The sequence below is a fragment of the Lissotriton helveticus genome, chromosome 5_1 (genome assembly GCF_964261635.1).
Source record: "Lissotriton helveticus chromosome 5_1, aLisHel1.1, whole genome shotgun sequence".
Classification (NCBI taxonomy): Eukaryota; Metazoa; Chordata; class Amphibia; order Caudata; family Salamandridae; genus Lissotriton; species Lissotriton helveticus.
The window spans coordinates 1,914,531,715-1,914,555,888 of NC_136065.1; the positions used below are offsets into that span (position 1 = coordinate 1,914,531,715).

The 24,174-nt window shown below is 44.3% G+C and overlaps 1 long non-coding RNA gene across 1 annotated transcript in view; it reads right to left on the minus strand.

The window, feature by feature from the left end:
• Positions 1-1,882: 1,882 nt before the first annotated feature.
• Positions 1,883-24,174, minus strand: part of LOC144753876 (uncharacterized) — a 59,598-nt gene continuing 37,306 nt past the window's right edge. Inside the window, exons 2-3 of the long non-coding RNA XR_013594584.1 lie at positions 8,235-8,331; positions 1,883-2,119 (exon numbers count right to left, since the gene is read on the minus strand). This is a non-coding gene — a long non-coding RNA (uncharacterized LOC144753876). The remainder of the gene's footprint in view (positions 2,120-8,234; positions 8,332-24,174) is intronic.

Sequence of the window (24,174 nt, forward strand, 5' to 3'; positions counted from 1 at the left end):
GCGCCTCTTGAAGTTTTCAGCTGTTTTGAACAACCAGACGCCTTTCGGGCCTCTTGATTCTGATAGGCCCATCGGAATTAGCAGGGTCAGGCCTGTGCATGTACCACGGACACATTTCATACTCACTTCAGATCAGCACGTGTTTCCAAAAGCTTGTCAAACCAGGTTTTTAGGAAACCACATGCAAATGTGGTTAGAACACAACATTATGTGTACTGTTAAACCACATTTGTGGGTTTGCTTTTGGATATTCACAAATGTTTTCCAAGACATTTCAATACTTAACTTCGCACGTAATGTACTCTAAACAGTGCAGGTAAAAAAAGCTCTGCAAAAACAAGTCACTGTGCTGAAGCTGGAAAGTTCTCGCTGCCATTCAATGGAACAGGTGCAATGCTAGGCCGCCAGTCATCATGGCTTCTAGCTGCAACGGTGGAAGTCCCAGGGCAGGATATCTGGCAGTTTGGAAATTAATCAACATGACTTCTATGTGACAGCTATAGTGTTTATCTGCTACTCATGGCTATGGTGGTTCTAAGTGACACACATAACATACAGCCTGATTTCCTGTTCATTCTGGGTGGAGAATCCAACTTCACAAGTTGGTTCAAACGAAAGTTTGGACTTAATGAAGTTCTTCAACTTTGCCCCATTTTATGGGCATAGAATTCAACTTCACCCGAGATCGTATATATGTAGAAAATCTGCTTTTCCTTCATGGTCACCCCAGATTGTCCCCTTCTGCTGGACCTTATTTTTGCTGTGCTGGCTTTAGAACTCTGCACTTTACTGATATTAACCAGTAATAGATTGCATGTGCACTCACTTTGAACACAGTGAGGGCCAGATGTAGGAGCCCTAATACCGGTCGGAAATGGCCGATTTTGGCCGTTTCGGACCGGTATTAGGGTTTTCAGATGTAGGGCATGCATTTACAGAATCGGTATTTTACCGATTCTGTATTTACCGATTCGGTAAAATTACCGAATCGGTAAATACAGACTCGGTAAAATACCGATTCTGTAAATGCAGATGTAGCTGGCACATGTCAGAGTGCCACAGGGCTTTAAGAATCGGTATTTTACCACCCAATCCAATTGGGTGGTAAAATACCGAATCCAGGTGTGCATGCACATGTGTGCACGCACACCTGTGCCATGTGACACACAAACATGCCCTTAGGGCATGTCTGTGTGCCACATGGCGCACATGCCTATTTGTGGGGGGCCAGAGGGTGTCAAAGTGACACCCCCTGCACCCTTGCTGAATTCGGTATTTACCGAATCTGTAAATACCGATTCGGTAATGCCCATTGATTCCTATGGGCTTCAATGCCCATAGGAATCAATGGGCATTACCGATTCGGTATTTACAGAATCGGTAAATACCAAATCTTAACGATTCGGTATTTACCGAATCTGAAATACCTACATCTCCCCTCCTCTTTTTTACCACTTCTTAAATACCGATTCGGTATGAATCGGTATTTAAGAAGTGGTAAAAAAGATTTACCTACATCGGGCCCTTAACCTGGATTATCCTTGATTGGCACATTTAATTTGCCCGTATGAGTCTCTAGTATATGGTGTATAAAATGCACCCAGGGCCTGGAAGGTAAATGTCAATTATGGACTGTAGTAACTACAAATGAGCAACCCAATATACCCTTGAGGGTTGTGGCAAAGGATATGGTAGGGTAGAGGTACCTTCAAGGGGTTTTGTTATTATATAATTCACATAGAATTTCAAACAGTACTTGAGGGCCTTATATATATAAGACCAATAGTGCAAAGCAACAATCTCAGATATTCAATCAATATATATAGGTCACTTCAAGTGATCCAAATAGAGAGGGAGAAGGTGTGTATGAAAAAAGTTTGTATTTAATACTCCAAAGATAAATTTAAAAAAAGGGTACAGAAATCTAACAATGTTATAGGAGGAATAATTCAGAAATAACAATCAAAAGAAAACTCTCTATAACAATTGTATGCGCTTGTCTGCTTCTTCACAGTTGATCGATTAATTAAACAGACAAAGCGTACATGTCGGCGTTTCGGTCTCTAGTCTTGAGTTGAAGAGACCATCCTCAGGACATATAAATCATATCTGGAAAACCCTAAAAAGACAGAGTTGTAATTAAAAAACAATCTCAATCGCCTATACTGGGACACATTTTTTTTTTATTAATCTTGTATACATATCACACCAAACCTCTCTATGTTGAAAGACAATCGTTCGACGTCTAACTAAATTCAAATGTGCATTGAACCAGCAATTTATACATTTGTTTTAAATTTGTTTTGGAGCTTCGATTCAAAATACATCTTAGTTTCGGAAAACTATACATTTATCACATATTTACATCACATACTGGGCGTGTCTATCCTAACACTGCTTTGTGTATCAACCCTCTTTTAATATTCATATATCTAAACATTATGTTAACAGGGTGTATTTACTTGTTTTGTGAACACTAGTGACTTATATGTTGCTACATAATCACTTTTATCTTACGCGAGCAGTCACCCACTGGAATTTCTACTTGAAAAGGCTTTTAACTCAGTAGCACAGATGTTGAAGAAGAATTTGTACATCTTGCATATAATGTGGTCTTGATCGCATTCTCTATGTATCTATTTGCACAACATTCTGGCAACTCTAAAGGGGGGGGGCTGAATGAAAAGTTGGACTTATGTCATGTCCCATTTTCAATGAGAAAGTCTTGGTATCCTAACACTCACTTTCCTTCGAAGTTTTCAGTTCAATTAACTATATAAGCAGGTATAAAAATTGTAAGATATACCTATTGTTAGCCAAATGCTAAAATCTCCAAACATTTAGATCAATATACCTGATAAGGTGAAGTCTTGTAGCCTCCAAATATACTCTATTGGTGATTAAAAAGGCGATCAATAGTGCCCTGTGTAGGAATTAGAACGACTCGATTAGCACTGTTAGAATTTCAGAGGTGCTTGAGTTGAAGATTAACTTAATTATGTTCATACCTACTATACAGTGAGTGGCATGTAAAATCTTCCGCTTGAGTAAATTTCGGTTGGTTCAGCTCAAAGTGCTCTCAAAGTTTAATGCGGATGATTGATAATTGTTAACCTGTGTAGAGAAAGTACCTGTGTCAATGCTATTTATAATATAGGGACAACTGGTTTTCTGAACTACTTGGTTGGTCAATACCTACTGCGCAAAATGATGTCGCACAACGTCTTCCCCTGTACTTTAATTCTTTATGGAAGACGAAAGATCTGTAAATTCAGAACAACAGAGATCTATAAAAATTATGTTGCAGCGTGCATATTGCCTGGTATGGCTAAGTCTTATTTCAAGCTCTCACCTGCATGAAGAACTCAGTGGGTCGTCAGCGTAGCTGCATGCATCCGAAATGAAGCAAGGATCAAGTGCAGCAAAGTGCTATGGTTATAGAGCCCGTCGTTTGGAGATCGAAACAGGACTAACGTTATATCATTCTTATGCCTCTCAAGTAGATAGGGCGAATTCGGCTGCCATCTTGGAGTGGGCAAGTTATTATGGCTTACTTAGGAATTAGATCTTAATGTAAATGTGTGTGTCTTGTAAAGCGCACTGCTACCCGGAGGCGTCCTGGCGCTATAGACCGCTGGGGAACCCGTCCTGGCTTTCCCTGTGAGATGTTCCCTACTGGGTATCTCCAAGGTGAAACCAGGCATCCCCGGCGTTTGTGGGGGGGCCGTTGTGGAGATGAGGCAAGCTAATGCCCAGAGTTGCCTGGTTCACGACCCTGCCGCGTCGGGAATTGAACCCTGGTCCCGGGCCGTCCTCTGCTTCCGGGTCTGCTGCCTCTAACCAGTGAGCCACACCACTCCACTCCCTAGTTCCAATCTTTATTGATCTTGTTATGTCATCTGAGATAGAACTCATGTTTACCATTGGTGTGTGTTGCATCATTAAATTCAGCTCCCTAGTTCCAATCTATTCATGTATTTATCATTCGCATATTATAAGATGTTTATATCCATTTTAACAGACACAAGCATGAATAGATTGGAACTAGGGAGTGGAGTGGTGTGGCTCACTGGTTAGAGGCAGCAGACTGGACTGAGGTGGCATGGTGTGCAAAATAATGGTTTGGCATGCGGCCGGATTAATTACCAGTGGCTGAGATTAATCTAAGCATGCCATCCATCACTTTTTTGTACGTGGGACGGGTATGTCCAGACGTGGGTCCCGTGTACATTGTGTCACAGGAACCAAGCAATATCTATCTAATGAGGCCTAATCAGGGCCTCTGTTGCTTGTGTTCTGGTCCAGGGTGGACCTGCCATGGCAGTTCAGGCTGAGCTGTTCCCACTGGAGCAGGGTCAAGACTGCTTTGCATATAGCTGGGTCCAAACTGAGGTGGCATGGTGTGCAAAATAATGATTAATTCAAGCATTCCATCCATTCCTTTTTTGTATACTTTAGTGAATCGAAAAATTTCAAGCAGGACCGTAAGAGGAATTTGGTTGAATGTGGCTGAAACGTCATGGGTGACAGTGAGATTAATAAGGGTCTGGCAATTAGTTAGAAAACAGGGGAGTCAGTGAGAAATACAGAAGGTTCTATCAAGATAATCTGCTTACTTAGGAGAGACCAGTAGGCATCTGTCATGTGAAGGCAGAAAGAGCCTACCGCTCCTACTACAATATTTTGCCGGCACCACTGCTAGTCACTTACAGTCCAATGAAAGGACAATAGTTACTCTAGAGGATCCCCTGCAAACTCAGGGCCATGCACTGGGGTCTAAGTGGCAGTTTGCAAATATGTTTACGTTCTTAGATAAAATGTTGCAAAATTATAATGATTTATGCAAATTATGATTTCAGAACAAAAACAATGTGGTTTGCCAGAATCTCGTACGACTTTGTTTGGGTGAGTGTGCAGGAAACTGGCTTAAGCAGAAACTGTCTACTGTCCATATCAGTGCACAACCCAGAGCTAAAGAGAGAGTACAGGTGGAAAGCTGGTAGGGTGCCAAGTGCACCTTTGCACATACACACACACACCCATAAACACACACATACACTCTATAATTTCTCCAGATGCTCGCAGCTTCCTGGAGCCAACAGGCATTAAAGAATAGTCCTTGGAGGTGTTGAAATGAATGCACAGGAGGAACTTAAATTAATAAAAACAACCCTTCGAGTGCAAAGACAAACATGGGGGCAGATTTACAAGCCCCTGCGCCTCTTTTACGCCACCGTTGCGTCACTTTTGTGACGCAGCGGTGGCGCAAAAGATGCGCCATTGTGCGGGGTATTTACAATGTGACGCATCTCCGAGATGCGTCATGTTGTAAAGCCCTGCGTCAGAAGGAGGCTTTCCATCGCATGGGGTTGGGGGGGCGTTCTGGCACAGGAACGCCTCCAAAAGTGGCTGAGTGAAATCTACAAGATTTCACTCGGTCACTTTTGGGCCCAAGCTGTGTCAAACCCTGCGCCTGCTTGAAGCAGGCGTAAGGATTGACGCAGCATTGTGGAGATAGGGCCCCCCAAAGCATTGCTGGAGCTGCGTCACGCTTGCGACACAACTCCAGCAATGCGCTGCTTTTACGACACAGATGAGTGACGCATCTGTACCGTTTTTGCCGAATGGTGCGCCGCATTGTAAATACGAGGCATCCAGGGTGGCGGAGCTGCGGCGCAATATAACTGGCGCATCCCTGCTGATATGCAGGATGCACCAGTTATTGTAAATCTGCCCCATGCAGTATATACGGGCACTTCCATCAACAAAATAAAGTCGATGCACAAAAAATTAATTACTCAAGTAGGAGTATCACAGAAGCAGTTTCAAAAGAAAGAGTTTAGGATTATCCTACCTGAACCCCCTGATTCTAATCACAAAAGGGTCTTTAGCCGTTTTCCTTACAATCAGTTACTCAGTCACAATAAAACCGGTCTTTGAGAGCAGATAGTGACTGCTTTCTGTTTGTAATCGGGTGTTTCGAAACTGAGGAGCACGGTGACTACTAGGTCTGGCCAAAGTTGTATACATTAGTTAGCAATATTCAACTTCAAGGAGTTTCTACAAAATGTTGTAAAGTGAGCAAACTATGTGGGAAGTGGGAAAAAACACGTGGCAAATGGTAAGTTTTAGTGGGCGAGAAAGCCAATCTAAAAATAGTTTGGGGAAATTTTGTTTTTGCTAAGTGGGCAGAGTTTGTAATTTTGGGAATTAGAATTGTTATGTACTTTGTCAGTTCAGCAGATGAAATTGAACGTTTCCCCTCGCTAGTGACTTTTAGGGCAAACTTTATGAAATTCAGAAAAGTATCAAGTTTGTCACCTTTTCGAAACTTGACAAAAACCACATTTCTTATTTTACAAAAACTGTGAGCACTCGCTTCACCTAAATTGTGGCTATCTGCACCCACTGGTTTCTAACATCACTTGGATACAAATTTCCAACATTGCACAATTCACAAAAGTTTTCAGGTTGTACAGAAATCCGTTTAACATATAAAATAGACAGTTATCTCTTTGCATGAGAAAATGGGGCATGAAACTGTAAATGCACCTGCTAACTTTTTTCTGTTCTGGAAAACATTTTTCAATATAGAAAAACTCCTGCGCCTCCACATATTTTATGGTCGTCTTTTTTTACCTTTCTCACCATTGAAATAGTTTTACTCTTACTCTTGACAGAAGTGCATCTCTAACCTATTGGAGGGTGGGAAGTGGCTGAATGCCATAACTGCAATTGTTGGGTGTTCATAAATTCACATGGCATTCATACCATGTAATGCCCACACCTTCCACCGCCCCTGCCCCATCCCCACCTTTGTTCGTAGATATACTCAAACGTTTTGTGAATTATTATTTTTATGAGTGTGCACAAATAACTTTTGGAAATAGCAAAGTACTTTGCACCTGTAAACACAAAATGCATTATCTTGCAAAAGGTTTCGAGAATCATACCCTACCCGAGGAGTAAATGTATACATATTTTTTTTTTTACGGAGTTTTATATAGCGCGACTTGTCTCAGTATCGGGTATCAGAGCACTTTATATAGCACCAGTTGCATTACATGAGGACACATTCATTTTTGATAGGCACGGGGAGATTCCCCAGATTCGAGGTCAACCGCCCTAGCCGTTAGGCCATCTCCTCTCCCCTTATGCTAAACTATGTTGTTAATGTGAAACATATATGCCAACAAATTATCGCAAAAGTTACCATGTTTCCTCAATGTAACAAAGGAAATAAATTAACAACTGGGTAAAGTTCTCCATTTCTTTCTAGACCTTCGTAAAATTTCACAACTTTACACCAACTTAACAGAATAGGTATTATGTATCAGTGTATAAATCAGTGATAGTCTCAGATCAGTCATTCTGGACACTCGGGGCATATTATCAAGGGGGTTTATCTCCGCTTTTTTGGCTTTAAAAGCCAAGAAAGCGGAGATAAAATTATCTCCCTATTACCTAGCTGTCGCTAACACCAGTTAGCCACAGCTAGTAGTAGATAGCGACCATCTTGGGTCCCACTTTGCATGTCAGTGATATTTATCACTAATGACATGCAAAGTGGGCGTGCCAAGATGTTAGCGACTGGAAACAGTCGCTAACATCGCTATCTCCTACTACCAACTTTTGGAGATATTCGCGCTAAGCCCGAATATCTCCAAAAACTAACACCTGCCCTGAGCAGTTCTTAGCCATGCTATCCAATGGGAGGTGGATAACATGGCTAAGAGCATTAGCTCGGTAATGCATGAATATCGCTGACTTTTCAGCGATATTCATGCATTGCGGCCGTTTTTTATCGCATTTGCGATAAACCTTGATAATAGCAAGGTTTATCTGCGATAATTTCTGACGATGCTTAGCGTTAAAAAATTCGTTGCTAAGCATCGTTAGCGATAACTATCGCTTAACGTTGGTAATATGCCCCTCAATCTCTTTTTTCCACCAAGAAATTGAACGAATAACAAAAGGGTGTTCTGAACATGAGGAGCCTTATTAAATATTACCGGTGAACTCAATATGCACTTTTGATGTTTGGATAAGAAACTCCATTTTTGATCGTGAGAGCATAGTTTTTAAAACAACATAGAGTGCTTAAAATATATCTATCTATGAATCAAAGCTCGTTTTAGAGCCAGGGCTGTAATTATCACATAGCAGCTTCTACAGGTCACCCCTGAGGCAAGGAGTGTTATTTATGTTCCACTTCTTGGAAGGGCTCACATTACCTGAAGCAGAAAGGTATGAGTCCGCAGTGCCCCCGGGGTGCTTCATGTTCTCGCCTCCCGCATAGAGCGCGCTTAAGCATTGGGTGAGACTGTCACACTAGAGTAAATTAAAGAAGGAAGAATGGTAAAGTCGGCACATGTTTGTGTGGCAAGTGAACTGCAATGCTTTGTCAAAGCCTTAACTGGGTTGTAGAAGCTATGTGGGAACAAAAGCGCCATGTATGAGAACACAGGCCAGAAAAAACTCCCCCCCTCTCCCCCACCCCTCTGCAGACGGTTCAAGTTCTAAAACCCATGCAGGCTCTGATGATGAGGGGGTTGGCTGGAAGAAGAGGTTTGGAAACCTCAACTTCATGTGTGGACAGGAGCTGATTACGTCAATAGACAGTAAAACACTGGATGGTAGATTTTCAAAGTAAACAAAGAACAGGAATTCTCATGTAGTCACCAAGGTTGCCATACCTATACACCGTCATACTAGTTTGCAAATTAAAGGGCCAGCCAACCTAAAGTGTGTGCTTTTAAAAGTGTGATTGAAATAAAATGTGAAATGGACACATTAAAAGGTTAAACAACAAACGAGAGAGTGAGGGATTTATCACCTATCAATGTGATTTGAGAACTCCTGGTCCCCAGAATTAATTACAAAAACAATGGAGGAGTATCTACTCAAACAGAGAGAACAAAAAAGTGGGTTCCTCTGAATACGGGCTCAAGTGCTCAATTCAGCATCATGTGCCTCAGCCTGTTTCAGGATAATGCATATCCTTTTAGAAGACCCCTCACTCACCAACCTAGTTGGTGACATGCTTCATCATCGGGGTCCCACCCCATAGGCCGAGTGCCTACAGGGTGTGCTGCGACACCTGATTACAGTGGAGCGGGTTCGTTTTTCTTTTATATATACAGGGCGATCAAACAAGTGATTTAAAAAGGGCCAACACTACTCACTGCAAGTTATTTATTCTTGAGTGCTTGAACCCTTGATTAAAAACGTGTTGCACCTATGCCTAATTAGGTAGGCTCCGGTGATATGATTAGTGTTTGATAAAAATAGCTAAGTGTGCTATGTGAAGTGTGATAAATACTATAGGTTAAAAAGGTCTACATGTTTCAACCATTGTATCATTTATTGGTTTTCGTCAGGACCGTGATGTTGAACTGGGTGGTCCACACACGCTAAGGTGCGTCCTGCCCTAGTCCAAAGTTAGAGTGCACAAATTGTGGACTCGTGTAAAAGAAGTGCTTTTCTTTAGTTCAAAGAAAAAACCTGTAAAAACAGGGAAACAAAGAACAAACAGGGCGGGGTCACATACAGGGGTAGACAGTACACATATGCCACATTTAACATATAAAGTCATACCAAGTCAGTAGTTGATGATAATCCTAGGTTGTGAAACAGAGGGATTCATCTAGTTGTGCTATATTGCTACAGTGCTATTACAAGACTGTGGCTGGTCGCTACTTGAATAATGCCAAAGAAGTGGTGTCGGCCTGGTTTTGGCATTTAGTAAATAGCTGGTGACAAATAATTTTCGGCGTGCTATGAGTGAGTGATCTCTATTTGTGATCACGAAGTGAACGGCTGCTGAAATTTGTGAGCAGTCGTGACGTCGCTGTTTGTGAATTGCGACGGGTATGATGTTTTGCTTACGCTTCCTTGCGGTATTTGCCGCTACATGGGCACCTGCACTTCCAAGACGGCAAGAGTCCGTCTCCTTAAAGTTGTTACGTAGCAAAAAGGAGAAAAAGAGAAAAGGTTTGCCCGGTTTTAGTTACCTGGCCGTTTGTACATGTGACATTGCCAGCGGGCTTTTTATTCAGAAATGCGAGGAACCACTTGTTCCTTCTTTCAAACGATCGCGCATCACTTACTTGCTGCTTCTGTTCGTCAGGCGGTAAACCTACTTGGTTCCGGCTGGTGGTGCCCCGAGGAGTGACCGGAGCTCACTGAGGCTACCGGTAAAGTACCGTTTGGGGCGCTTCCTGGTTGGGCGTGGCCGCATCACGTGGTGTAATCACGTGACCTGCCGTATGGCCAATCAGGTATCTCCGTGGGCGGCGCTCCCAAATGATGTCAGCGGTCTCTAGTAGAAACGGCGGGGGCAAGACTCTTGTTTACGTTTCTATGGAGACCAATCGCGTTTTGGTATAGAATCGTTTTCTATGTGTTTAGAAGGGCATTTCTTCATTTCCAAGACCAATTATGTATTTTAAAAGGGCTTTTCTTCATTTCCAAGACCAGTTTGGGATATGAAATTAACGGATCAGCGGGCAGGGTCAGATTTAAACTTTAATAAATGTATAGTATTGAAGTCTTTGCTAGTTATTGACGCAATTTATGAGCACAGCATGAAATGGTTTATAGATCGATATTTATGTCAGTACACTGTTCCATGGAATATTGTAGTTCAAGCCAGACTTGTGGGTAGACAATCTGTACACCCATCTTTGCTCCTTTTCAAAGAGTCGTTTAGTCAGATTAGTTCCTGGCTTAACTTGCTCAATAATAGTCCATTCCAAGTCATTTGGTGTATGGCCTTTTGATAGAAAATGTTCAGTGAGTCTCGTGTTAGTCTTTTGGCACCTGATAGTATAATAAGGAAGCACTGGAATATCCTAAATACTGGCAACTTGAGGTGGGAAAAACCCTTGTTCTCTTTTAAAAAAGCACAGAGCATAAAGGACAAGGTGGTCAACACAAGACCAAAAAAGACAATCCCAGAAAGGGAAACACAAACAACTCTATGGGATTTACCGAAAGTGACAGGCCACTATAAATGTGGAACCTGTAGTGTCTGCCCCTTCACAAAGAACACAAAAACACTGCAATTGGAACCAAATAAAACTTGGACTATCAGGAGTCATACAAATTGCAATAGTGAGAATGTTGTCTACATGCTCACATGCCCGTGTGACCTAAGATACGTGGGTATGACGAGCCGGAAGATAAAACTCCGGATAGGTGAGCATAGAAGCACTATCAGGTGCCAAAAGACTAACACGAGACTCACTGAACATTTTCTATCAAAAGGCCATACACCAAATGACTTGGAATGGACTATTATTGAGCAAGTTAAGCCAGGAACTAATCTGACTAAACGACTCTTTGAAAAGGAGCAAAGATGGGTGTACAGATTGTCTACCCACAAGTCTGGCTTGAACGACAATATTCCATGGAACAGTGTACTGACATAAATATCGATCTATAAACCATTTCATGCTGTGCTCATAAATTGCGTCAATAACTAGCAAAGACTTCAATACTATACATTTATTAAAGTTTAATTCTGACCCTGCCCGCTGATCCGTTAATTTCATATCCCAAACTGGTCTTGGAAATGAAGAAAAGCCCTTTTAAAATACATAATTGGTCTTGGAAATGAAGAAATGCCCTTCTAAACACATAGAAAACGATTCTATACCAAAACGCGATTGGTCTCCATAGAAACGTAAACAAGAGTCTTGCCCCCGCCGTTTCTACTAGAGACCGCTGACATCATTTGGGAGCGCCGCCCACGGAGATACCTGATTGGCCATACGGCAGGTCACGTGATTACACCACGTGATGCGGCCACGCCCAACCAGGAAGCGCCCCAAACGGTACTTTACCGGTAGCCTCAGTGAGCTCCGGTCACTCCTCGGGGCACACCAGCCGGAACCAAGTAGGTTTACCGCCTGACGAACAGAAGCAGCAAGTAAGTGATGCGCGATCGTTTGAAAGAAGGAACAAGTGGTTCCTCGCATTTCTGAATAAAAAGCCCGCTGGCAATGTCACATGTACAAACGGCCAGGTAACTAAAACCGGGCAAACCTTTTCTCTTTTTCTCCTTTTTGCTACGTAACAACTTTAAGGAGACGGACTCTTGCCGTCTTGGAAGTGCAGGTGCCCATGTAGCGGCAAATACCGCAAGGAAGCGTAAGCAAAACATCATACCCGTTGCAATTCACAAACAGCGACGTCACGACTGCTCACAAATTTCAGCAGCCGTTCACTTCGTGATCACAAATAGAGATCACTCACTCATAGCACGCCGAAAATTATTTGTCACCAGCTATTTACTAAATGCCAAAACCAGGCCGACACCACTTCTTTGGCATTATTCAAGTAGCGACCAGCCACAGTCTTGTAATAGCACTGTAGCAATATAGCACAACTAGATGAATCCCTCTGTTTCACAACCTAGGATTATCATCAACTACTGACTTGGTATGACTTTATATGTTAAATGTGGCATATGTGTACTGTCTACCCCTGTATGTGACCCCGCCCTGTTTGTTCTTTGTTTCCCTGTTTTTACAGGTTTTTTCTTTGAACTAAAGAAAAGCACTTCTTTTACACGAGTCCACAATCTGTGCACTCTAACTTTGGACTAGGGCAGGACGCACCTTAGCGTGTGTGGACCACCCAGTTCAACATCACGGTCCTGACGAAAACCAATAAATGATACAATGGTTGAAACATGTAGACCTTTTTAACCTATAGTATTTATCACACTTCACATAGCACACTTAGCTATTTTTATCAAACACTAATCATATCACCGGAGCCTACCTAATTAGGCATAGGTGCAACACGTTTTTAATCAAGGGTTCAAGCACTCAAGAATAAATAACTTGCAGTGAGTAGTGTTGGCCCTTTTTAAATCACTTGTTTGATCGCCCTGTATATATAAAAGAAAAACGAACCCGCTCCACTGTAATCAGGTGTCGCAGCACACCCTGTAGGCACTCGGCCTATGGGGTGGGACCCCGATGATGAAGCATGTCACCAACTAGGTTGGTGAGTGAGGGGTCTTCTAAAAGGATATGCATTATCCTGAAACAGGCTGAGGCACACATTAAAAGGTTCTCAAGTTTCAATAGTGATAGGCTGCACTTGAAAATGAGAATCTTTTGCCAGTGACGGCATGAAATCACTCTAGCAAAGGCGGCAAAGACTCCCCACTTCGCCTGACTTCTCCAAGGTGAAGTTTAACTGGGCCGGTCCCCTACACTAAGTTGATTGGCAGCCATCTTGCAGCTGGAATCATCATGAAAGCTATAGCGGGGGCAGCAGCAATGACTGATGTACTGGAAACTAAAATCAGCCCAGTAAAAAATGATCAAACTAGACACTGGCTGCCAGAAACTGGGACTAGAATTGAAAAACGGGCAAGACTGTGTTATGGAATTCTATCCTGCTTTGGAAGCAGCCACGACTTGCTAGCCTAACAGGAAAATGCCAGGAAGGGCCTGCCCTACACTAGTGATGGTGCAGTGGCTGAAGGATAAGAGGCAGCTTGAGCTTTATAGACCAGTGCGTGGATTCAGATAACAGGAACTTTCAGAAAGATCTTTTGAATTCACAAGACACTTCCTGTAATAATATTACTCTGAACAATTTTAGGATGAAGCATAGAAAGAGAATGAACATCAGAAGCAGTGGGGATGTGACCTCCACTATACCAAATATAATTTTTGCATTGCTATTGGTGCTTTACCTATTCCCATGTAAGCCTGGGTACTCTAATGGGACCTACAGAGCTGATCAAATCTGCCAGCTTACTGAAAACCATAAACTGCGGGTCTATTTCTCACACTGCACCATCCAGCACACTGCTAAGTGATAACTGCACCACAGTGGTCACAGTGGTCATCACATGCGACATGGAAACACATCTCACATAGGATTAAACCAAGACAACACACTTCTAAACACACACCCTACGCATAATACTTTGCTACAATTGTATCTCGGAACCACACAGGCATTTATCACACCTGTATGAATAACGCAGTCTGAACCACCAATACGTCTTTATAACGCATTCTTTACCACGCAACCCAATACAACAACTTGCCCTAGGGAAAGCGCTGGAGTTAGAATAGTATAATTTACTATTCCAACTCCAGCGTGCGCAACAGGAGGGAAAGTGTTGGATTTAAAGTCCAACATCAGTCCAACAAGTCGTTGTAATGACTTGCATGGTAAAAGAATGCCTTATAAAGACGTGTTCGTGGTTCGGACTGCATTGTTTAGGCACAGCGTGGTTTGAGCCGTATTGTAAATGCTGTTTCCCCTTTGCTACCCATGTAAGCAAGGGATTCAGTATTCTACATAGAGGGAGTAAATGCTACAGATATGCTACAATACAGTATTCTTTCAAGATAGCCCGAAAGTAACATTTTGAACAATGGACTCTATCACACAAATGTATCCTCAGGAGGAAAGTCACTAAATGACCGATTTGATGGGTTGCGTTAGTTTAAGGATCGTGAGTGATAACATTTCAGAAGTGCTTTTATTTAGGAGAACATGTAATTGTTTTTTTCATTGAATGCCATAGTTCATGAATTTGTCTTTATAAGAAATAAAGTTTTTCATCTTCACACACGAGCAGCACTTTAGTTTATCCCCCGAGGGTTTTCTGGCTGTGTTAGAGCCAACCCCTAGCTTGGAAGTAGATGCCATTTTTTGGTGGGCAATCTAGCTTCCAGCGTCGCGACCAGCACACTATTTAATGCAGCTTGGTGCACGGACACGGACTTCGCAGGATCTTGTATGATAATATTTCAGAAGTGCTTTTATTCAGGAGAACGTGTAATTGTTTAATTCATTTAATGCCATAGTTTATGAATTTGTCTTTTAAGAATGAACGTTTTTTATTTTCATGCACGAGCAGTACTTGGTTTATTAGGTCTCGCCTAGGCAGTGCATGCGCTGTCTTGTTGAGACATGCGGTATACAGTATAGCGTGGAAGCTTTGTTTAAGCTCTGCCCACTCTCTGCCCATCTTTTGGATTGGCTTAGATCCTAAATGCTGCCTTGTGATTACTTTTTGGCTTGTTAGTCCCTCCTCCTGATGGCCATGTTGTCATTTGTGTCCTTCCCTGGCTATTGGCCCCTTTACTACAACACTATTTTCTGCCCTGTGTTCCCTCGCCCCCTCCCGCAGTCTATGACTTCTTGCCCCACACCCCTCATCACCCCCCACTCCCGTTCATGCCTTCTTGGATGCCTGCCCTTCCGTTTCCAATGCAATAGGTCTCGCGTAAATACGAGTCCTATTGCATTGAAAATGCTTTTTTTTCGTGGGATTGGCTGGGGAAATTCGTACTCTTTTATCTTACACATGCACAGTGGATGCCTCTCCTCCCACAGGCAGTCTGGCCCCCTTTATGTTATACTTTTTCACGAGCCTCCTCCTCCTATATATCTGACTCTATCTGTACAGATTTTAGTTGGAAAAATGGGTCACATACGTGTGAAACATACAGATACGTTTCCTGCTCAAGGGCCCTTTGTTCGAAAGGAAAGGGTTCCCTCTGTATTTTGGCATCCATGGCAACGCATTCCGTTGACACTTAGCTGACCGCAGCCTGTCCTCTTTCTCTTTCCATAAGTGGGCAGTTCTGCCTGCCGCCTGCAGCGTGCTACTGTTTGTTGTGTACAGGTCTTGCTTTCACGTCTGTAAGAGAAGAGCGCAGCGCAGAGGCTCCCGAATGGCTCCTTAATATCGCATACCAACAGTCTTCACCACTGGAGCCCTCTACCAATCTCACACCTACACTGCCCTCTGCCATATCTGTGCAGGTAGCTGCCCTTGGTGCCCCAATGCCACCGGAACCGGTGTCCAGAGCCTCTCCCGCTGCCAAGCCACTGCTCAAGTCCATCCTGGCTATGACACACGCACTGTCTAAGCCACCCCCACGGACCAGTCCTGCACCCCCAATCTCCCCCACCAAGCCATCGCCCGCTATGCTGCTGCTGCCCCCGGGGAGCAAAGGCGCCTAAATGCGTGTATTACTTTCCAGATGGTGCTATTAACATCTGCCCTCGGACACGTACCCATTCAGCTCCGACCACAGTCCCAGCCCAATGGCCCGGCGAATCCCTCTGGGGGCACCCCCCATTTTACAGCACTCAAACACCCACCTCACTGCTGTAGCATTGCACGTAGAGCACAAGCACATAATCGCCTTTCTAGGTGACACCTGTGGCCATCTGCATAAGGTATGTGGGCTGTCCTTTACCGTGGCTAAACCCCTGTTCTCTTCTCAGAGCTGAGGGATAATTGTGCAAGCATATTTATAAATGCATTATAGGATAATCGTACAGCACTATTGTCTCCAAATGCTGCTTCAAAGCGCTTGGTCTGTTTTGATGTCCTGTCCCTGTGCATAACTATAGACAATAAACGTGTAATTCCTGCAATGTCGGCGTGTACCTGCAGGGAATAAAGAGCACTTATATATTGCTTTGTATAGCACACCCTATTTGAGCTCAGTGCATCACTACAAAAGGTTGAATGGTATCACAGTCTTCTGCACCGGGAACAGGTTATCATGTGGCAATGATGTTCTTGTGATCAGCTGTTCCGCTGCACATGGTTCAATGCATGCCCGGTCAGTGGTCGTGTGCATCTTGGTAGCTGTCCAGGCTGGCTCTGAGTTGGTTCTGTCTTCCATTTGCAGTTAGGTGTGAGGTGGCTACTGAGGTGGCAGAAGGGTTTGTGACGTGGGTGGCCCCATCATCAGTTTTGCAGATATCTGTAAGGCAGTGAAGGTTTGTCTTTGGCAAAGTGTCTAAATTCACATCACAAGCACACCCAAGAAGCCTTGCCTTGGTGTCAACAGGCCCCTTTACTCAACCGTTTGTCACGTCGAGAGTAAAGGCTATGCCAGGGTCTCAGGAATTATGTGATTGTGCAGCCACATAATAAAAGATTTGCCGTATTTGCCATATAGTCCATCATTTGCCACATAATATGCTCAAATTGAAAAATTAAGTAATACTTAAAAAATATATGCTACATTACATGGCATGAATTGTTTTTTCTTGCCGCATAATTCACTCAACCCTTACGCATATTTTGGTCCTGCGTAAGGTGTGACGCATTATGTTAGAGATTGGCTGGGATCGAACAGTGCTGGAGTTGCGTCGCGCCCGTGCTGTGCCAACCTTACACTGGCAGATGCGACCCAGTGCTTAATTTGTAAAATATTAAGTGCCAGGGCTCTGACCAGGAGGCCACTGCAGCTTGCACCACCCATCGCCCTTGTCATTGCTGCCAAAACAACTACTAACCATCTCTCTAGCATGTAAATGCGACATTTCAGATCATTTCAGGTCCCCAAAGCTAAAGGAATGGCTGGGGAGGCAGGTATTAGCAATTTTTTAATGTATGTTGTTTCCCTAAACAACTGTTGTTCTACTTGTCTCTCAATTATATGAGCAGTGCCACCTTGTGGCAGACTGCCATAAGTGTGATGTTGACAATTAGTTGCTGTTGCCGAACACCGGAAACGAATTAAGTGCTGGTGCTCAGCACCTGAAAGCACTGGCTCAAATTAAGCACCTGACACGCATCTGTTTATCCTTGCGCCATGATGCGCCGCATTGTAAATGCGGTAAAAAAGGGGGTGGTGATGGACGGAGCATCTGAACCAATCAAACACTCACACCCAGTCAAAAGATCTGGGTTTAATCCATCACCGTTCTTTAGCCCACTCTGCCACCCCAGTTCAGACATGGCCATATGCAAATCATTATGACCCTGTGCCTCATGGGAACAGTCCAGCCTGAACTGTCAAGCCATGACTTCCCTGGACCGGAAACAAGCTTCCTAGGACCAGTTTCTGGCATTTCAGCCTTCTTCAGCCAGGCTTGCTTGAATCCAGTGGCAAAGTGAGCAAGGGACTCACGTCTGAGCATACCCTGCCAACTTATGGCGAACAAAGCGGTACAAAAGGGGGTGGTGATGGACGGAGCATCTGAACCAATCAAACACTCACACCCAGTCAAAAGATCTGAGTTTAAACCATCACCGTTCTTTAGCCCACTCTGCCACCCCAGTTCAGACATGGCTATATGCAAATCAGGATCAAGTGCACAAAATCTGACTGATAGTCTTTCTGTAGAGCATCACCCCCATTGGGCACACCTTGAGATGTGCCTGCATTCCTATTGTGCTGCTAGAAGGAGCATGGGTTACACCTTTTGTGAAACAAAACGCCCACTGTACATCCAGACAGAACAAAGTCAGTCTAAATAACCACCCCTGCTCCTGGTGTTTGGTTTGGTATTAACAGGGCTCTGACCGGCTAGCAGGGTACAGCAGGGGGCACATCACATGAGGTGTGTGGGGTGGCCCAGGCCCAGGCCTATCGTCACTGACTGTCACTCACTGCCCAACTGGAAGGAAGAAAGAAAAAGGCAAGCTTTAGCCTGGTGGTGCACCCGCCTGAAGAGGGCCGTGTTTTCGTTTGTGCCACTAAAAAAACTGAAAGCAATCAATGGTTCTGAATCTGATGATCAGACCAGTTCATTTGTGTGCCACTGCACTGCCACATCATTTTTAACTTACTTTGTTCATGCAGTTTTCATCAATCATATTAATAAATAATGTATATAATATTATTTCTCTCTCTCACCGTTCCAAATTTGAAGGGGAGAGTGGTGACTGACTGTGAGCGAGAAGACGGCGCTCGCGAATCGCGCCGGGCCCGGCGTCGATATCATCAAACAAAAGATACTACTGCCGGTGGTCGTCTCTGATGTCGTCGTATGAATTCTTTATTCTCACGACGCAGTCCGCACCGCGCACGCACGCACTCACTCACTCCCTGGCGGGCGCGTGACCGCCGTGACGCGCTCAGAGGCAGGTGCGCACTGCGCACAGCGCGGGGGCTGTCCCAGGGCCGTAATTGGTAGCGCTAATAGATTGACGGCCCTGGGACCCAAAATGCTGCTACAATTCGAATAGCCGGCCCGTGCATCGCCTATCAAATTCGGGCGATGCGATGTTTTTCATTACAAAAAACTGCACACGTTGACTAGTGTAAGGTGTACCGGCGTTAACTGAGGGGTCATTTCAATCAGTGTCCAGGAGTGTTTGCTAATGTGATACTGCTACTGCACACCCCATGAATGGTGGCAGGCAGCGTGGACTCGCTCTCGGGAACTACTTTAGTTGGTAGGTACTAGAGCGCCTGGCTGTTTCACAGTATGGCGTGCGTGGGTGCTTGCGTGCTTGCCTTAACAGTGAAATATTCAAGTGACAGTCCCCCAGCCTGTAGTGTGTATCGGAAATAAATGCGCCACGTTTGGCAACTCCAAGTACCGTAAACGTACTGCGTTCATTAAAAAATGTCAACTACGTTTTCACGATGTGCAGGAGTGAAATATTCCGAGTCCCAGCCTGCAGTGTATCGGAAATAAATGCGAATGCGCTACGTTTGGCAACCAACTCCAAGTACCGTAAATGTACTGCCTACATGCATCCATCGTCATTAAAATAAATGTCAACTAAGTTTTCACGATGTGCATTGTGCAGGCAGTCGTTCTCTCAATTCAGTTCTGCCAGACAGTGAGTGTGCCCTGTGCCAGCTTCAGCTTGAGCTTGCAGTCCTGTCCAGTCAGTGGGTACGTCGCGCCGCATCCGCATCGCACCACCAGACACCAGTGACCGTGACGATCATTATCATCACAACATGATCTGGTCAGGTGGGTGCGGTGCGTGCGTGGCGGCGCGGGGTGGTGCGTCCGCTGGCTTGTACTACTAAAGCAGCTAGTCTGTGGCTAGGCAGCTGGTGTCACCCCCTAGATGGGGTGACACCCGGTGCGGTCCGCACCCCCCGCGCCCCCCTAGTGACGCCAATGGTCCAGCCCCAATTGCCAAGCCATGCCTTCCCTGGACTGGAAACAAGCTTCCTAGGACCGGTTTCTGGCATTTCAGCCGTCTTCAGCCAGGCTTGCTTGAATCCAGTGGCAAAGTTTGCAAGGGACTCACGTCTGAGCGTACCCTGCCAACTTATGACGAACAAAGCGGTACAAAAGGGGATGGTGATGGACGGTGCATCTGAACCAATCAAACACTAACACCCAGTCAAGATATCTGGGTTTAATCCATCACCGTTCTTTAGCGCACTCTCCCACCCCAGTTCAGACATGGCCATAAGCAAATCAGTCTGACCCTGTGCCTCATGGGAACAGTCCAGCCCGAACTGCCAAGCCATGCCTTCCCGGGACCGGAAACAAGCTTCCTAGGACCGATTTCCGGTATTTCAGCCGTCTTCAGCCAGGCTTGCTTGAATCCAGTGGCAAAGTGAGCAAGGGACTCACGTCTGAGCATACCCTGCCAACTTATGGCGAACAAAGCGGTACAAAAGGGGGTGGTGATGGATGGAGTATCTGAACCAATCAAACACTCACACCCAGTCAAAAGATCTGGGTTTAATCGATCACCGTTCTTTAGCCCACTCTGCCACCCCAGTTCAGACATGGCCATATGCAAATCAGTATGACCCTGTGCCTCATGGGAACAGTACTGCCCGAACTGCCAAGCCATGCCTTCCCTGGACCGGAAACAAGCTTCCTAGGACCGGTTTCTGGCATTTCAGCCGTCTTCAGCCAGGCTTGCTTGAATCCAGTGCAAAGTGATCAAGGGACTCACGTCTGAGCATACCCTGCCAACTTATGGTGAACAAAGCGGTACAAAAGGGGGTGGTGATGGACGTAGCATCTGAACCTATCAAACACTCACACCCAGTCAAAAGATCTGGGTTTAATCCATCACCATTCTTTAGCCCACTCTGCCACCCCAGTTCAGACATGGCGATATGCAAATCAGTCTGACCCTGTGCCTCATGGGAACATTCCAGCCCGAACTGCCAAGCCATGCCTTCCCTGGACCGAGCAGCACTTTAGTTTATTGCCTGAGGGTTTTCTGGCTGCGTTAGAGCTAACCCCCAGCATGGAAGTTGACACCTTTATTTGGTTGGCGCTCTAGCTTCCAATGTCGCGACACACTATTTAATGCGGCCAGATGCACGGATTCGGCGCAGGTGTACCAAAGGCAAACTCATCTGCACCCGACCGGAGCCGGCCGGGGCTTGGGGCCAGGACCCCTGCCCCTTGTCACTTAGCTCCGAGGCATCACTGTGCTGATTCACTAAAAAGATTTAACTGATCAACCAAGAAACCCAGTCAACACAGAATGGAGCCAGATATCTGGCCCCGTGAGTGCCCTTGGTGCGAACAGTGGTTTGACCCCTTTAAAGCAGACTTAGGTGGGGTCGAGAATTCACTAGGAAAGAGTCAGCTAATTGGAAAAGATATGCTATTCCAGATTAATGCTGTAAAAACTATGTTCACTATCAATTGTGGGTCTTTGCCTAAACACAGAGAGCAGCTGTTTACCCTACTTGAGGATCAACAACTAGCTGCTATCTTTTTAACAGAGACGTAGCTTCACGCTAGTAGTGGGCCAGACATCGCAGTCACCCTCACTTCAGGTTGCGCAATCAGAAGAAATGATTGTGGGAGAGGTGTGGCGCCGCGGCCAGGGCGACTGACGCTGGAATCTGGGGACCACGGTTCGATCCCCGGCTCCGGCGGCAGGTCAGCCCAGCACCATGTGACTCAGGGCAATAGCTCGCTTAATCTTCCCGACGGCCCCCAGCGCCTAGAGATCCTTACGGGTGATTGTGCGCTTTACAAATGTGGACTTTATTTTACTTTTATTGAGCAATTAAAAAAGGAGGCAGTGTCGCCAATATTTTTAGAGAAAACCTGGAGTGCAAATCAGACTAAATACCAGTAACAGGATGTGAGGGCTTACTATTTTCTTTTTTTGTTTTTGTTTTTGTGCATCCACAGCCCCCACTGCTTCTCAGTGAACTCTGTGGCCTGAGATCTGTGCAGCCACATTCCCCACTGCTTCTCAGTGAAATCTGGGGCCTGAGATCTGTGCATCCACAGCCCCCACTGCTTCTCAGTGAACTCTGGGGCCTGAGATCTGTGCAGCCAAAGGCCCCACTGCTTCTCCGTGAACTCTGGGGCCTGAGATCTGTGCAGCCACAGCCCCCACTGCTACTATTTTTCTTTAATGGGGACCTTGCAACTCTGTTTGGATATATATTTTTTTAAACAATTCTTTATTGAAGTTTTTTACAGTTTAATTCCGCCCCCCCAAAATAAAATACTCCCCCCCATACAGGCACCATTGGATACTAGGCGCGTTCGTCCTCTTGATGTTAATCCAAACAAGATTATTTTCAATAAGGCAAATAAAATAAGAAACAGTAAACACGAAACGAGAAGAAAAAAAAAACAGAGGAAAAGGGAAAGATAAAAAAAAAAGAGCACAAGTAAAAAGAAAAACATTTCCATTACAGTAATTAAACTGCATTACACTTCCGGTCTCCCTATCCACTGTGTGAGAGGATGCCATATTTCTAATCCTTTTTTTTTCCTCTTTAAACCCTTCTGGCTATATATGGCTATTTCCAGGCTATATGTGGCTAAAAGTCGTGCCCGCCATTACTGAAATGTAGGTGGATACGGGTCTAACCAAGCAGATGTCAAACAAATTCTAAGTACAGCCATTGAGATAAACAGCATACCCTGCAGGTTAGCGGGTTTAGCATTACTATCTACCCCTAGTATCATTTCAGTCGTAGTTATCTCAATGTTGTTCTCAAAGGTTCCAGATAAAAACGTAGAAATTTCTCGGCTGATAGTACTTAGGGTTTGGCATGTGGCCAGCATATGTATCAGATCTGCTTCGGACATTGCACATCTAGGACATAATGTGCCTTTGCCGGTGCTCCATTTAGATATCCTATCTGGGGTATAGTATAGTTGAAAGAATGTCTTGTAAAATTGGGCTTGTAGTTTGGTTGACATTAATGAGGAATTTGATATTTCTAGTGCTTTTTGCGTTAGAGTCTCTGATATGTCAAGTTTGTTTTGCCAGTTAAGAATGTGTTTTTCTAAATCGTCTGGAAGACTTGCAACTAGATCCTTATATATTTCACCAATTTTAACCCTGTCCGTTTGCACCACTGTTTCAATAGCTAGAGTTTTCTCCATGGCCACGCTGCCACCCCCCTTTTTTAAAATAAAATCCCTAACATGTAGATATTTATAAAAATCACGAAATTCTAACCCAAATTTAGTTTTTAAGGAATCGAATGAACGTAAGCCCGTAGAATCATACAGCGAGCCGAATTGTGAAATTCCCAATCTGACCCATCGCATCATACAAGGATCGGTAAAGATATCCGGAAGATTAGTATTTCTATCTAGAGTAGTATAATAGGAGAACCTACCAAGCACCAAGAGTTTTCGCACGTGGTTCCAGACGATATATATACCTTTAAGTGTTTTAAAGCGCACTTTTTTAAAATGACAGTCGTATGTTAACCTCCACAAATGATCACTTGTCTCATTACGAAGAATGAGTTCCTGTGGGGTTGGGACTGATCAATCTGGATTAGACTCTTGCTTGGGGGTTAAGAGCGCTCTACTATATTTAAGAATAGTAGCCCACCAATAAATTTTAAAGTTGGGCAACGCTAGATCACCTCTTTCCCTTGGTAGGGTAATGAATCTTTGGGCTCTACGTGTTCTTCCATATCCCCAGATAAAATGAGTAAAGATATTATCTATAGCTTTAAATATCGCTGGGTCAAAGTTTAAACAAATTGTGCGAAAAAGTATAAAACTGTAGGGAAAAATAACATTTTAATAAGGTTACATCTTCCTATAATCGTTAAATGTAGGTTATGCAAACTGTTTAACCCCTTCCGTGCTCATGACGAGCTCAGCTCGTCATGCAGTACACTGCTCGTGTGCTCATGATGAGCTGAGCTCGTCATGAACAATGGGATTTACAGACCCCTCAGCACAGCAGGGGAAAAGTCAAAGCACCCAAGGTGTTAAACTTTTTTCTGACTGTTTTAAGAGTGGATTCAAGTTAAGGCTCACAAAATTATTTAAATTTGAGGTAATATTGACGCCGAGATATAGGGCATTATCTACAACCCTTTCGTCCGAGTAGTTGATTTGACTATTGATTATAATCTGGGTTTTGGTTTCGTTCAATTTATACCCTGATATCTCACCAAACTTTTTCGCTTCTTCTTCCATTAGCTTAACTGCCTGCCTTGGATC